The 16,414-nt window shown below is 35.6% G+C and overlaps 1 pseudogene; it reads left to right on the forward strand.

Annotated features, from left to right (window-relative positions):
• Nucleotides 1-6,717: 6,717 nt before the first annotated feature.
• LOC112010565 (extensin-2-like) lies at nucleotides 6,718-15,995 on the forward strand (annotated as a pseudogene).
• The last annotated feature ends 419 nt before the right edge of the window (nucleotides 15,996-16,414 follow it).

The raw sequence follows: 16,414 nt of genomic DNA on the forward strand, positions 1-16,414 counted from the left end.
TCTTGGTCTAATGATAAGACATTATCATCAAAAGCGGACGCCATAGGTTGAAACTCTAAAAAAAAAGAAAAAGAAAAAGAAAATCAATCATGGTACTAGAAAATTTAGCTTTTACCAACTCAAAAAATAACTTTATCTATTTTAATACCATACTTTAAATATTATTTCTTTATTATCCTCTATGTCTCTTTCTATCTCTTCATGTTTGTCTCTCTCTCCCTTCTTTCTTACAACTCACCATCAGCACAACCAGCCGCCACAACGCATGGCCTTAGCCTTTCTCGTGGTCATAAAGGAAAAACAATAATAATAAAGCAAATGGAGAAGATAATTTTCCTCATTTAAAATATAAGAACAAAATAAAAAATGTATAAAGTTTTTTATTATTTGGGTAGGAAGTAGCTAATTTTCCTCATTTAAAATAGAAGAACAAAATAAAATAAAATAAAATTGAATTCTTATTCTTTTTTTTTTATTATTTTTTTTAGGAAGGAAAGTAAGGAAAGAGATTTTTGGTAAAGATTGCATTTTAACTCTTTAGTTTTCAGGTGTTACAAATTAAGTCTAATAATTTAATAATGGCAAATTGAACCATGGAATTTTAGAAAGATAACATATTCCACTAATTGTAATATACCATGTGTGTAATTTTTTTTTTTTTTTGTTGCCCAGACAATACATTTTTAGAGAGTGGGTCGAAGGGTTAGGCGCTCACAGACTAACAACGGAGCATAAACCACTTTTTTCCATTGAAGGGGAGTGAGCCTAACTTACAACTAAGGATAGCTCCTCGGCCCTCGTCTGAGGAGGTTCCCCCCCCAGAAACTGACATGACCTCTGAGTCCTTCTCTCTCCTTCTCTTGAATGATCCCCCCCCAATTGCTTTGCTCGCCTTTCTTATATAGTTCTCTTCCTCTTATCCCCTCCTTCCTTTTGTTGATCATCCATTGGCCTCCCCTCTGACCGTCCGTCCCATCAGAGGCCCTATCCGTACTCGAGTGGCTCACAATGATCAATGTTACCCTGTCAAGGGGTTACATCCCCATTAATGCAGCCAGAGGGGTTAGATGAGCGCATTCAATGCAGAGGTGACAGCTCGCCTAAGGCTTGCTCCTTCGCTGACGCGTGGCACTGGCCCCCTCCTCCTCGGATATTCAAGGAGTCCCCTTTAGTGGGGTGTTCCTCGTGTTCTCCCGAGGTCTCGGACGCCCGAGGACGGGGTCATCCTCGGATATGTTCCTCGGGGGTCAGTCCTCGCGCTTTCGTCCTTGGACCCCTCGTGCATCCTCGGCGTGGGCCCTTGGGCCTGGCTGGGAGTGGGCCAAGGCTACCTGATTTCTAGCCCCACAGTATTATATATGTAGGTTTTAACTTTAGGGTAAAAAACAAGACCAATTCAAAGTAGATCTAGAAGCATTATGATTTGCAACTTCTACGGAAGAAATATATTGTATAAACTCATATGGAGTAAGGATTCAAGTGGAAGAAAAAGATTTAATAAAACTGCAAAAACACTAAACTAGTTGTTGAGATTTGAAAGTGCATCACAATTATTAAAAAAAGACTATAATGTATAGATCTTGGGACAAAATTGCTAAATGCCCCTCTTTTGAAAATCGAGTTTCTGAAAATCGATTTAGGCCTTATGGCGGTGTTTTTAAGGAGCCTATAGTGACGTTTTTAGGACCTATAGTGACGTTTTGTAACTCGATTTATAAGAAATCGAGTTATAGGTAAAAAAAAATAAAAAAAATTGCCTATAACTTGATTTAATGGAAGTCGAGTTACAAAACGTCACTATAGGTCCTGAAAACGTCACTATAGGTCCTTAAAAACGCCGTTATAGGGCTCCAGAATTTTTTTTTTTTTATAACTCGATTTTGAGAAAATCGAGTTTCAAAAGAGGGGCATTTCCCTAATTAGTTTGAGAAAACGGGCAAAACATTGCTTAGTTTGCCCAAAAAGGGCATTTTGCAATTTTGTCCATAGATCTTGTACTAGTACGATATCATATCATATGATCTTTAATGGAATTTCTCCCATGATTAGAAAGTCATAGGGCATGTTTAAGTCAAATTAATTACCTTATCATTCACAGCCCTACAAGTATGTCATGTTAAGCAAAGAACTACGTCATCCGTGAGTTCTTGTAATGAAATCTTAACTAGGGTCGAATCTAACTCCAAAAGTCGTTTCCTCCACCACCAACAACCCCCCCCCCCNCTGATGATACGAATAAGTGCAGAAGCGGAGTCATGTACATGACGTGGGGGGCCAAAATTTTGGAATTTTTCTAAATATATATAATTATTTTAATGTTTTCAAAATTTAGCTTACAAAAATAAGAGTGGCCCCATCCAAATAGTTGAATCAATTCAATAATGCTCTTACAAAAAATAATTGGTCTTATATCTGTAAAATGTGCTCTTAGATTTGTCAAATATTTGATAAAGTTTGGCACAAAAAATGTTAGGATCTATCTTTTTCAACCCATTAATTATGTGGCAATTAACAAATCATTGACTCATTAAAAATATCTTATTACTAAAATTACAAATGAAATGTGTCTTTAATTGTTATATAATAAATTAGAGGAAGATAGTTTCAAATATGTTTAAAGCATAACTTATTCTTTCAAGTTTTGAATCATTCAAGTTTTTGAAAATTTTATTAATTCAATTGAGAGATTTTTTACTTACTTTAGTATAAAATTTGATAATTTATATTGAAAATGAAACTTTTTAAGAATTTCATAGTAAAAATGAATTTTATTTTATAAAAGATCGCCATCAAATATAATTTTGATTGAAAATACTAAGTTATTTATTTATTTATTGTTGTTGGGTGTGCATGTGTGTATGTGTGTCTGTATATATATATATATATATATTACTTATTAAACAAAAAAGTGTGTATATAATAAAAAAAAGTATGTATATATATGTGTGCGGGAAGGTTGTCTTGATAAATATATTAGTGCCACAACTTGCTCCCTCAAACAAAAATTTCTAATTACACTACTAAATAAGTGCTTAATAACTTAATATAATATAATTGAATAAAGATCTGCTAGATGTGGTGACAATGAATACGATTTGTGTTGTGCCATTTTACCAACATAATATATAATATTTTCCTTACTTTTTTTTTTTTTTTTTTTTTGTTGTGATTAGCAATGCATTAGTTTATAAAGCTCATTGAATAACTTTGAAATTATCTAATAATTTTTCATATTTTTGCAGTTTGTAGTCGCTTATATATAGATATATATATATATATATATTATAGATATATATATTTATATTTATTATGGAAGGAAGGGTTTTTCCCTTCTCAATTTTATTCAACACAGTTATATAAATTCGAAAGAAAAAAAGAAGGCCTGGCTTTAAAGGATCTACGTTAAGTTCAATTGAAAAATGTAATAAGTACTAATATATTTGCTAAATCAAAATCATTGCACCGTCACTTTGGTCAACAAAACAATATTTGTAGAAATAGCTATCCAACACAATAAACATTAATTTAGGTACAGTACAGATATGCATTGTGCTTGAAATATTTGCTACCTAAACACGTAGTAAACATTTGCTAAAACAAAATAATAATGCAGCCGATGATGGGTCAAGTAGAACAATATTGAAACTGTTGCTATCTTTAAATGAAGGGGCCAGGTCTTATTAAGACAAAGCCTGTCTATAGCAAACTTAGACTTTTTTTTTGGTAAACAAACTTAAGACTTTCATTTCATATACACGTATGTCCTACCCTTACGTCTTCCTATACGGTGGAAGACAAATACCCTTAACTTTCAATAAAATGTACTTCTATATTCACTACAAAACATGTGGGTCTTAGGCTGTGTTGTAAAAACACAGCTACAGATGGGACAAAGCCGCATTTTTTAAAAACACGTCTTAAAGTAGGCAAAAGAAACCGTGTTTTAAACATGCAGCTATAGAATATGTCTATAGCCGCGTTTTGGGGGGTGGAGCTATTGTCGCGTTTAAAAAACGCGGCTATAGGACCGTCCTATATATATAGAATCTTAACTATGGCCGTGTTTAAATTTCCTAATCTGTATCTTATGTATCTTTGCATCTATTCATGTAAAAGTTCCTATCTATTTTAGCATAAGAATTTTTTTTTTCTCTCTATTTTACATGCTTACTTTTCAAAAGCGCCTCACATCAGATTATCTACTTTACACATCATTTTATTAAATTATAATTTTTCTTAATTGTTTTTCTTTCCTCAAACACAACAACTGTCATTCACTAAGTTTGTTTATCGTCATAATATATAAAGAAAGAAAAAAAAATTAAATGCAAAATGAATAATACCAGTGTAAATTTACACAGTTACTCTAGCAACCATGTATCTTTACCTAACTTTACATGCAATCAGATATTGGAGAATTGTGGATTTGGTTTGCTAAAAGCTTAAAATATGGTCATTTTTCTACGTAATAATATTTTTACAAGACTTTTTTAAAGAATTAACAAAATATAAGAATGACTATCAATAGTATTTTAATTATATATGTACAAATTATAATACGCATCTTGATGTATATCTTAAGTATATCCATATATATATGGGGTTACAAGGTAGTCTATATATATAATAATAGGTGAAGCTGAGAGAAATTTAAATTAGAGTTTCAAATTAGAGTTCTAATTTTGCACTATGTGTCCTAAATTATTTATTGTTAAAGAGTTTTATTTCTTAATTTTTGAATCAAATGTGGGACCATATCATAAATATTCGTTCAAGTGAGTTATTAAGTACAAAAACCAAAGAGTCTAGAATAAATAAATCATAAAAAAATGGAGCTATTGCCGCGTTTAAAAAACGCGGCTATAGGACCTTCCTATATATATATATATATATATTTATATATATATAATCTTAACTATGGCCGTGTTTAAATTTCCTAATCTGTATCTTATGTATCTTTGCATCTGTTCATGTAAAAGTTCCTATCTATTTTAGCATAAGAACTTTTTTTTTCTCTCTATTTTACATGCTTACTTTTCAAAAGCGTCACACATCAGATTATCTACTTTACACATCATTTTATTAAATTATAATTTTTCTTAATTGTTTTTCTTTCCTCAAACACAACAACTGTCATTCACTAAGTTTCTTTATCGTCATAATATATAAAGAAAGAATAAAAAATTAAATGCAAAATGAATAATACTAGTGTAAATTTACACAGTTACTCTAGCAACCATGTATCTTTACATAAATTTACATGCAATCAGATATTGGAGAATTGTGGATTTGGTTTGCTAAAAGCTTAAAATATGATCATTTTTCTATGTAATAATATTTTTACAAGACTTTTTTAAAGAATTAACAAAATATAAGAATGACTATCAATAGTATTTTAATTATATATGTACAAATTATAATACGCATCTTGATGTATATCTTAAGTATATCCATATATATATATGGGGTTACAAGGTAGTCTATATATATAATAATAGGTGAAGCTGAGAGAAATTTAAATTAGAATTTCAAATTAGAGTTCCAATTTTGCACTATGTGTCCTAAATTATTTATTCTTAAAGAGTTTTATTTCTTAATTTTTGAATCAAATGTGGGACCATATCATAAATATTCGTCCAAGTGAGTTATTAAGTACAAAAACCAAAGAGTTTAGAATAAATGAATCATAAAAAAAAAAATGCTTCACAATAATTTTTTTTTAAAAAAATGAAAAATTTACATTTTATACCTAATAATATCCTTACAAATTTTTTTAAAGAGTTAACAAAATATAAAAATGACTATCAATAGTATTTAAATTATAGATAGGAATTATAGTATGTATCTTATTGTATATCTTTAAGTGTATCTATGCATATGTATGATGTTACAAGCTAGTATATATTAATAGCTAAAGTTGAGAAAAAATTCAATTAAATTCTAAATTGGAGTCTAATTTTACGTCACATGTCTCATCCAATTTTTAAATTTGCATGTCAAGTGAATTAGTAGGTGTAAAAATTAAAGAATCTAAATTCAATTAAATTATAAATTGAATTTTAATTGAAATTCAATTTTGTACTGTGTGCCATCAAATTTTTTAATTTTTGTGGCAAGTGAATTATTGAATGCAAAAACTAAAGAGTCTAGATCTAATTAGATTCTAAATTATATATATATATATATATGTGTGTGTGTGTGTAATTGCAATTGGTTTTACATTGTACATGAATACAGAGTTCAAGTCTTACTGAATACGCATGCTAAATCACAATAATGGAGCCGAAGGCTGGTCAAGTAGAACAATATTGAAACTCTTGCTATCTTTAAATGAAGGGGCCAGGTCTTATTAGGAGAAAGTCTGTCTTTAGCCAACTTAGATTTTAACTTTATTTCTTGACTTTCATGTTGCCTTCTAAATTGATATAAAAAAAAAAGCATCCTAGCGATCATCCAGCCAAACAAAGCCTTACCTACTCTGTACATCTTGACTTCGTTCTTGAAAATGAAATTGAGCTACTTCGTGGGAAACTTCTAATCATAATGACGGTCAATATTTTTGATTTGATTCAGTAAAAAGGAGAATTAAAAAGAGAATTGGAATAATATTTAAATCATTGATATAGTCTGTTAAAGGAATAAACAAATACATCATTGTCAAAAATGATTATGGAGTTCACTATATAAAGGGTTAGCATCCTTTGTTACCATGCAAGTCTAAGAACTAATCCTTCAGAAATTAGAGTTGAAATGGGCACCTTGAAACATCTGGGGCATTCGCCTCAAATAGTTTATGCTATAGCCTTCTGCATTATAGCTACTAGCGTAGTAGCTGATAAGCCATACATTTATGCTTCACCTCCTCCACCACCTCCACTATTGAACTCTCCACCACCTCCACCTACCTACCACTACAACTCTCCACCACCACCTTCTCCATCACCACCTCCTCCACCACCATACATTTATAAATCACTGCCACCACCATCACTGTCACCACCTCCACCATATGTTTACAAGTCTCCACCATCTCCATCTCCCTCTCCTCCACCACTGTATGTCTATAAATCACCACCTCCTCCGTCACCATCTCCTCCACCACCATACATTTATAAATCACCACCACCACCTTCACCATCACCACCTCCACCATATGTTTACAAGTCCCCACCTCCTCCATCTCCATCCCCACCACCTCCATATGTTTACAAATCACCACCACCACCACCACCACCACCTTCACCTCCTCCACCTTATGTTTACAAATCTCCTCCTCCACCATCTCCATCACCTCCCCATCCATATGTCTACAAATCCCCAACCCCCCCATCTCCATCTCCGCCTCCTCCATACATCTATAAGTCTCCACCACCACCCTCACCATCTCCTCCACCTCCTTACATTTACAAATCACCACCACCACCATCTCCATCGACCCTTGCTCCATATGTTTACAAGTCACCATCACCACCATCACCTCCTCCTCCATATGTTTACAAGTCACCACCACCACCATCTCCATCACCTCCTCCCCCTTATGTCAATAAATCTCCACCACCACCCTCACCATCCCCCCCTCCTCCTTACATCTACAAATCACCACCACCACCATCTCCATCACCTCCTCCTCCCTATGTCTATAAATCTCCACCGCCACCCTCACCTTCACCTCCTCCTCTCTACATTTCTAAATCTCCACCACCACCATCTCCATCACCTCCTCCTCCATATGTTTACAAGTCACCACCACCACCATCTCCATCTCCTCCACCTCCATATGCTTACAAATCACCACCACCTCCCTCTCCATCACCTCCTCCTCCATATGTTTACAAGTCACACACCACTCCCCATCTCCATCCCCACCTCCTCCCTATGTCTATAAGTCACCACCTCCCCCATCTCCATCACCACCTCTTCCCTATGTTTACAAGTCACCTCCTCCACCATCTCCTCCACCTCCTCCTCCTTATGTCTATAAGTCACCACCTCCTCCATCTTCCTTCACCCCCACCTCCTCCTCCTTATGTCTATAAGTCACCACTCCTCCATCTCCTTCACCCCCACCTCCTTACGTCTACAAATCACCACCCCCACCTTCTCCTTCACCTCCCCTCCCTACCTTTACAAATCTCCACCACCCCCATCTCCATCGCCTCCTCCTCCCTATATCTACAAGTCACCACCCCTCCATCTCCTTCACCGCCACCTCCGTATGTCTACAATTCTCCCCCTCCCCCATCCCCCTCTCCACCACCTCCTTATTACTAAAACTCACCTCCTCCTCCATTAAAGTCCCCACCACCTCCAACTTACTACTATAAGTCTCCAACTCCTCATTCTCCATCACCTCCACCTCCATGCTACTACATTTCTCCTTGACCACTATCTCACCATCATTGTCCAATTCCTCCATATTTCCATAACTCACCATCGAAGAATTCCGTTGTATTATTTTCTGTAATGTATGCCAGAATTCAAGATCTTAAAGCTTGCCGTTTCTTGATGTTTCATGCATGCAAGAAGTCATAAATTTCGGCCAATAGATGAAGTTTGTAGAATGTTCAAGACTTCTATCAAAGAAGTCAATAATTGTGGCTATGCATCCATGCATAATTTCTTGAAACTTCTTTGCATTTCTTCATCTACAAAAATCATGCAATTTCTTGCAACTTCCAAATGGTTTAATTGTCAAGCCACCTTATTTGACAATTCAAGCCATTCTAACAATAACATATCTTGACATAGATGACTAACCAACCATGCATTATGGTTTGACGTCAATGGCAGACCATACACACAACCCTAACTCGTTTAGTAACCCAAAAATGATTGAGCGATTGGTGACTTTTTTTTTTTTGGGGGTAAGATCGGGACCAATTGTAGCAGTTGTACATGAGGTTCTTACTTGTATTTGTTTTGTTTTTTATTTATTAAAAAGATATAAAGATAGCGACAAGTCGTGAATAGTCTATAGTAATTACTAATTATCCGATTGCACAAATGGCAGTTTTCCTTCACTCCAAACCACGACAAATTTGTTCTTGTTTTTGGTAAGGTTTGGATAACACTTCTTTCTACTTAAAGTCAAGTTGCGTTTTCTGTTTTTTTATTTTTTTATTTTTTTATTTTTTTTATTATTATTTATTTTTTGCCGGTTTTCTTGACTTTAGGGGACAAAATTCATTGTGCGTGTACTGTGCGTGCACTGTTCACGCACTATTTAATATTAAAAATGAGTCCCACGGTACTATTCACACATTTAAAAATTATTTTGCTACAGTATTTTCAGCAACAATCAGTTTTTATCAACTTTCAGCAACAATAAGTGCTATCCAAACGGACCCTTTGTCTTTGCTTAAGCAAAAGAGTGCAAATAAAGTATGATTAATCATAGAGTGCTTGCATCTAGGGGTGTTCGCGGTGCGGTGAGATTTTGGGCCAATTTTAATAACGCGCTTTGCGGTGCAATTTAGCCAAGATCATATTTTTGCAGTCACACGTGCAATATGGTATGATGCAGTTTGGTTTAGAGTTTATTCAAAACCATAACCGCATCGTACCTCATTTTTGCGGTCAAATGTGCGGTGTGGCGTATAAAATGTGGTTTGAAGCTGGTATATTTTTTAAATTTTGAGTTTTTCCTACCTAGCCCAAAATTGATTTTTCCTTTTGTTTTTAGCCAAATTTAAACTATTGAGCAAGTTTTTCTTTATTTTGGGCTGATTTTCCTAATCAACACTTGCTAGAGTTATTAATTTTTTTTTTTTTAACCTAGGGTTATTAAACTATTAATAATATATTTAATTTTTTAAAAATAAATATATTAATATATAGTGAGGGTGTGGTGTGGTTTGTACGGTTTTCTTATTATAAAATTGCAAGCTACATTACACAATGCTGTGCGGTGCATTGTTAATTATAGTGCGGTGTGGTTATGTCATTTTGTGGGCGGTTTTAATGCCCTTTTTGCATTTTGTATGGTTTTTGCAGTTTGGTGAACACCCACTCATTGTCCATTGGGCTCTTTTGTTNTCTCTCCTCTTAATGTACCACTCCCCTTCTTCACAGTACTTCAAACTCACATTATTGGGTATCCCATAGTCAACAATGAATTTGTTCATCATCTCGTCGGACTCAACCAACTTCTTAAACTTACCCATTCCCCAAGGACGACTAAAAGTTCCAGAAGAAGAAAAGGAGGAGTAGAATCAAGAAAATTTGGGGTCATTGGAAGAAGAAGACTTACAAAAATATGACGATTCTCTTTAGGTAGTGTGCAAGTTGAACTAGATTCAAATCATACGCATCAATGGTTGTAAGCGCGAAAATGAGGAAACCAGGCGGTTCAAACAGGTACTTATACTCTCCCTTAGGTTCCCCAAATATAACTGCTTGCCCATAAAAGCAGGAGGTCCCCACCGAACAATTACCATCACACCGTTGAAAGTGGGAAACGTGGTGCCGCCAAAATTTAATGTGGGCACACATTAAGTCTTGAAACGCAAAAAACGCACATCGGGCAGTCGAAAAGTCGCCAGCATTAGCACGAACCGAAGTGGGGCGATTCGCCTAGAGGGCCCGTAGGTATCAAAACCCTCCTCCCCGTCCGAGGGACCGTGCAGCAGGGTTTTGAAGGGCTATTGTGGGGCCCGTGGGCCTGACAGCCTTAGCCCATCGCGTAGTAGACCCAAGGCCGGCGCCGAGGAAGACTGACCATCCAAGGCTAAGTTGGGGAAAGCCTCTTTTTTGACCCACGCCGAGGACCTCTTCGTCCTCAGCATACTAAGGATAATTTTTGGGAAGGGACAAGCTCAAAGCAAGCTGTCACATTCACACTTAATGCATTCACCTAACCCCTCTGGCCGCATTAATGGGGATATAACCCCTTAGCAGGGCAATGTTGATCAAAGTGAACCACTTGAGTACTAATAAGGCCTCTGATGGGACGGACGGCCAGAAGAGAGGCGAATGGATGATCAACAGATGGAAGAAGGAGATAGGAAGCTGAAGACTATATAAGAAAAGCAAGTAAAGTAAGAAAGGAGGGGGGGAAAAAGGGAGAAGAAAAAGGGCTCCTCGGCCACGGGCCGAGGAGTATCCCCCAGTTGTAAAAAAGTTCTAAGTATTTTTTAATAAAAGAATAGAGTTCATGCTTGGTGAACAACGGCCAGCGCCTAAACCTTCAATCCACTCTCTACAAATTTATTGTTTGGGCTTGTTGGGCTGAAAACACATTCATACTCAGGGTCAAATCCAAATTGAGTCCCTACAGTGTGGTTTTTTGCAATTTGGTGAACACCCACCCATTGTCCATTGGGCTCTTTTGTGTTTTTCTCCACAATCGACTACCTTGCCGGAACCATTTTTATTTTTATTTTTTTAAAAGTAAATTCTAGTACTACTTATTTTGTAAATAATAAAATATTATTCCAATTAAAACTTAACTGCCAAAAATTTCAATATTATTAAAAGAAGTTTCATTATGTATTTAAAATTAATTTATAATACATTATAATTTTTTTGTTTCTATAAAAACATTATATTTATACTATGTGTATTCATCATGTAATTTACAATAACTTTTTTTTTTTTGGTACTATCTATTTTGGTATTAAAATTCAATTATATCATTAAATTATTTGTTATTTTTTATATGATTTTTTGTTATAAATAATATAAAAATAAATTTATGGCGTTCACTCCAAAAACTAGAGGCATTATTGGGTTGCTTAGAAGAAATAGAAAAAGAAAACTAGGAAGAAACTAAAAATGTGCTAGTACGGAAAAGGGAAACAGAGACCGCATGGACATCACAATTCCTCACATATGAGCATAATTCTAATGCTCCTCAAGAGGGCAACGTTTTTTTTTTTTTTTGAAAGCTAGTCTAATCTGAAAAATTGCATTAGGAGTAGTAGTAGTAGTACCCCAAATTTAGATTCTACATTTATAGTAATTGTTGCTAAATACGAGGTAAATCTAATAATAATGATAGCATTGGGTGCTAAACTAAAGTTGAACCTCCAGTGGTAGCAGTTCTAATTAATCTTTTATCCAAAAAAAACCCCTCTAGTAGCAGATTTTACTTTCGAATTTTATTTTATTTTAAAGATTTTTCTAAGCTATACTTACAAATGATACCAGTTTGACGATTGAAGAGACAATATATCAACATTTATTGTTCAGGGTCTTATAATTTAATGATTTTATCCAGTTCTTTCATGTAAAAGATTTTGAGTTCAAATTAATCTCTCCCCCTCACTTATTATAAGAAGAAAATATATATATCAATATTTCTAGAGAATTTAGGTGCTAAAAAAAAAATTTCTAGAGAATTTAAAATAATTTTGTATATAATTTGACATAGGTAGGACAGTAGGATTTAAATTTTATGAAAAAATTGTTTATTTTCAAAGTAGGTCCGAAAAAATAATAATTTACGGCATCTTCGCAAGAAACATAGACCAATATAGAGTACAGATTCATTGAGGGGGAATAAAAGATAAACCAAATAAAAATTGCAAAACACTAAATAATATCTTGAGATTGCATGGGAACCAATAAGCGCAATTATTGAAAAAATAATATACATATTAAACAAATTAAAAACATAATTGTTATTGTTGTTGTTGGTCTCTCTCAAAGTAAAAAATGGTTAAAAAGTCGAGAAAAGTGAAAAATGAAGTTATAACTTATAATTTCATATCACAATACTAATTGGTGCGAGTTTTACTTAGGTGTTTATCTCCCCAATAGTGACAATGAATATAATATATGTCATTTCAGCAATATAATAGATTTGTTTGACTTATTTTTTTTCATAATTGGTGATACATTAGTTTGAATAATTTCTCCAATGATTAATGACATGATATTCACTCCCCTCATATGATAGCGGGTTTTATTAATTAAATTCATAAAATTATACAACATTAATGTGAGAGGAGAGAGAACTTCGAAAATACCTAATAATATTTTGTACTTATGCTAATACCTAAATTAGTATTTAAGAAAAATGTAATATGAACTAATGTTTGTTAAATCAAAATTATTGCACCGACACTTTTGTCAACAAAACAATATTTGTAGAAAATAGCTATCCAACACAACCACCAAGACAGTAAGGTTTGTATTGTGCATGAAGACTGTGTTCAAGTCTTACTGAAAAACACAAGGTAAATATTTGCCAAAACACAATAATAAAGGAGCCGACGGCTGGTCAAGTAGAACAATATTGAAAGCTATTGCTATCTTTAAATGAAGGGCCCAGGTCTTATTAAGATAAAGTCTCTCTTAAGCCAACTTAGATTTTGACTTTAATTCTAAATTTTAATATACACGTTTGTCCTACCCTTATGTCTTACTTTATCGTGGAAGACAAACACCCTTTAGATTTCAATAGAATGTCCCTCTAAATTGATAAAAAATTGTATCTCTAGCCATCATCCAGCCAAACACCGCCTTTACCTACTCGGTACATCTGGACTTGTTCATGAAAATGAAATTGAGCTACGTGGTGGGAAACTTCTAATCATATTGACTGTCAATATTTTAGATTTGATTCATTAAAAAGAGATTTGGAATGATGTTTAAATCATTGACACAGCCTGTACATGGAACTTGTTCATGAAAATGAAATTGAGCTACGTGGTGGGAAACTTCTAATCATATTGACTGTCAATATTTTAGATTTGATTCATTAAAAAGAGATTTGGAATGATGTTTAAATCATTGACACAGCCTGTACATGGAATACACAAAAACATCATTTTCAAGAATGATTGTGGAGTTCACTATATAAAGGGTTGGCATTCATCGTTTGCCATACAAGTCTAAGGACTAATCCTTTGGCAATTAGAGTTGAATGGGTACCTCGAGACATCTGGGGCATTGGCCTCAGCTGGTTTATGCTTTAGTCTTTTGCCTTATAGCTACTACTGTAGTAGCTGATAAGCCTTATATTTATGCTTCACCTCCTCCACCAGAGCATTCTCCTCCACCACCTTATTACTATGAGTCACCACCTTCACCATTGAAATCTTCACCACCTCCACCTATCTACTACCATAAGTCTCCCCCACCACGATCTCCATCACCACTTCCTCCATATATTTACAAGTCTCCACCTCCTCCATCTCCCTCCCCTCCACCACCTTATGTCTATAAATCACCACCTCCTCCATCATCATCTCCTCCACCACCTTACATTTATAAATCACCACCACCACCACATTCACCATCACCACCTCCACCATATGTTTACAAGTCCCCACCTCCTCCATCTCCATCCCCACCACCTCCTTATGTTTACAAATCACCACCACCACCATCACCTTCACCTCCTCCGTCTTATGTTTACAAATCTCCTCCTCCACCATCTCCATCACCTCCCCCTCCATATGTCTACAAATCCCCACCACCCCCATCTCCATCTCCACCTCCTCCATACATCTATAAGTCTCCACCACCACCCTCACCATCTCCTCCACCTCCTTACATTTACAAATCACCACCACCACCTCCTCCTCTATATGTTTACAAGTCACCACCACCACCATCACCATCCCCTCCTCCTCCATATGTTTACAAGTCACCACCACCACCATCTCCATCACCTCTTTCCCCTTACGTCTATAAATCTCCACCACCACCCTCACCATCAACTCCTCCTTATATTTACAAATCATCTCAACCACCATCTCCATCCCCTCCTCTTCCCTACATTTACAAATCACCGCCACCATCATTTCCATCACCACCTCCTCCTTATGTTTATAAATTTCTACCACCACCCTCACCATCTCCTCCTCCTCCTTCTCCCTACATTTACAAATCACCGCCACCACCATCTCCATCACCACCTTCTCCATATGTTTATAAATCTCCACCACTACCCTCACCTTCACCTCCTCCTCCATACATTTACAAATCTCCACCACCACCATCTCCATCACCCCCTCCTCCATATGTTTACAAGTCACCACCACCACCATCTCCATCTCCTCCACCTCCATACGTTTACAAATCACCACCACCTCCCTCTCCATCACCTCCTCCTCCATATGTTTACAAGTCACCACCTCCCCCATCTCCATCACCACCTCCTCCCTATGTTTACAAGTCACCACCTCCACCATTTCCTTCACCTCCTCCTCATGTCTATAAGTTACCACCTCCTCCATATCCTTCACCCCCACCTCCTTACGTCTACAAATCACCACCCCCACCTTCTCCTTCACCTCCCCTTCCCTACATTTACAAATCTCCACCACCCCTATCTCCATCGCCTCCTCCTCCCTATGTTTACAAGTCACCACCTCCTCCATCTCCTTCATCGCCACCTCCATACGTCTACAATTCTCCCCCTCCCCCGTCCCCCTCTCCACCACCTCCTTATTACTAAAACTCACCTCCTCCTCCATTAAAGTCCCCACCACCTCCAACTTACTACTTTAAGTCTCCACCTCCTCATTCTCCATCACCATCTCCACCACCACCACCACCACCACCACCTCCATACTACTACATTTCTCCTCAACCACCATCTCACCATCATTGTCCAATTCCTCCATATTTCCATAACTCACCACCGTCATTTGACTGGGAACATCCACCATACTTCCACAAATCTCCTTCTCCACCTTCTGATGAGTCGTCCTCACCCCCACCTCCATAATACTTTTTTAGTTTAAATTTATCCCTTATTAAATGGTCAATTTGAATAATAATCAATTAGCTTTGGATTTTTTGTATTGTATAATTCTTTTTACAGATTTGAATTTTATTTACGAACAAGTGACCTTCTGTGCTATAAAAACATGAAATGGAGAGCCCAAATGATCTATATTATATGTATGAAGAATTCCGTTGTATTATTTTCTGTAATGTATGCCAGAAATTCAAGTTCTTAAAGAAATTTTGTGTATATTTCTATTTCTGTAACCAATGTGTGCCAGAAATTCAAGTTCTTAAAGAAGTTTTGCTTATATTTCTATTTGCACGACTACAAGTCACTGTTATTACAAATGTCATCTAAATATTCTGGTTCTTGTTGCTACAATATGCAAGGGTTAATATATCTCAAAATCCAAAATCAAGTTTGTTTTAAACAACTGCAGATGGTCAAAATTCAATCAAAAACACCTTGGTTGATATGATTTATATCCATGCATTCTAAGTGTATTCGATTTTTTAAGTTGAATCCACAACATTACTCATAAAAATGAATTTTCTAATGGTTTAGCTTAAAATCTTGGCTAACTAGAGGGTGTGGTAATTAGTTTTATGACAATAATTTGTTATCTTAGCAAGTATAACATATCTTGACATAGATGACTAACCAACCATTATGGTTTCATGTCAATGGCAGACCATACACACGGCCCTAACTCGTTTAGTAACCCAAAAATGA

The sequence above is a fragment of the Quercus suber genome, unplaced genomic scaffold, assembly GCF_002906115.3.
Source record: "Quercus suber isolate HL8 unplaced genomic scaffold, Cork oak 2.0 scaffold_478, whole genome shotgun sequence".
Taxonomy (NCBI): Eukaryota; Viridiplantae; Streptophyta; class Magnoliopsida; order Fagales; family Fagaceae; genus Quercus; species Quercus suber.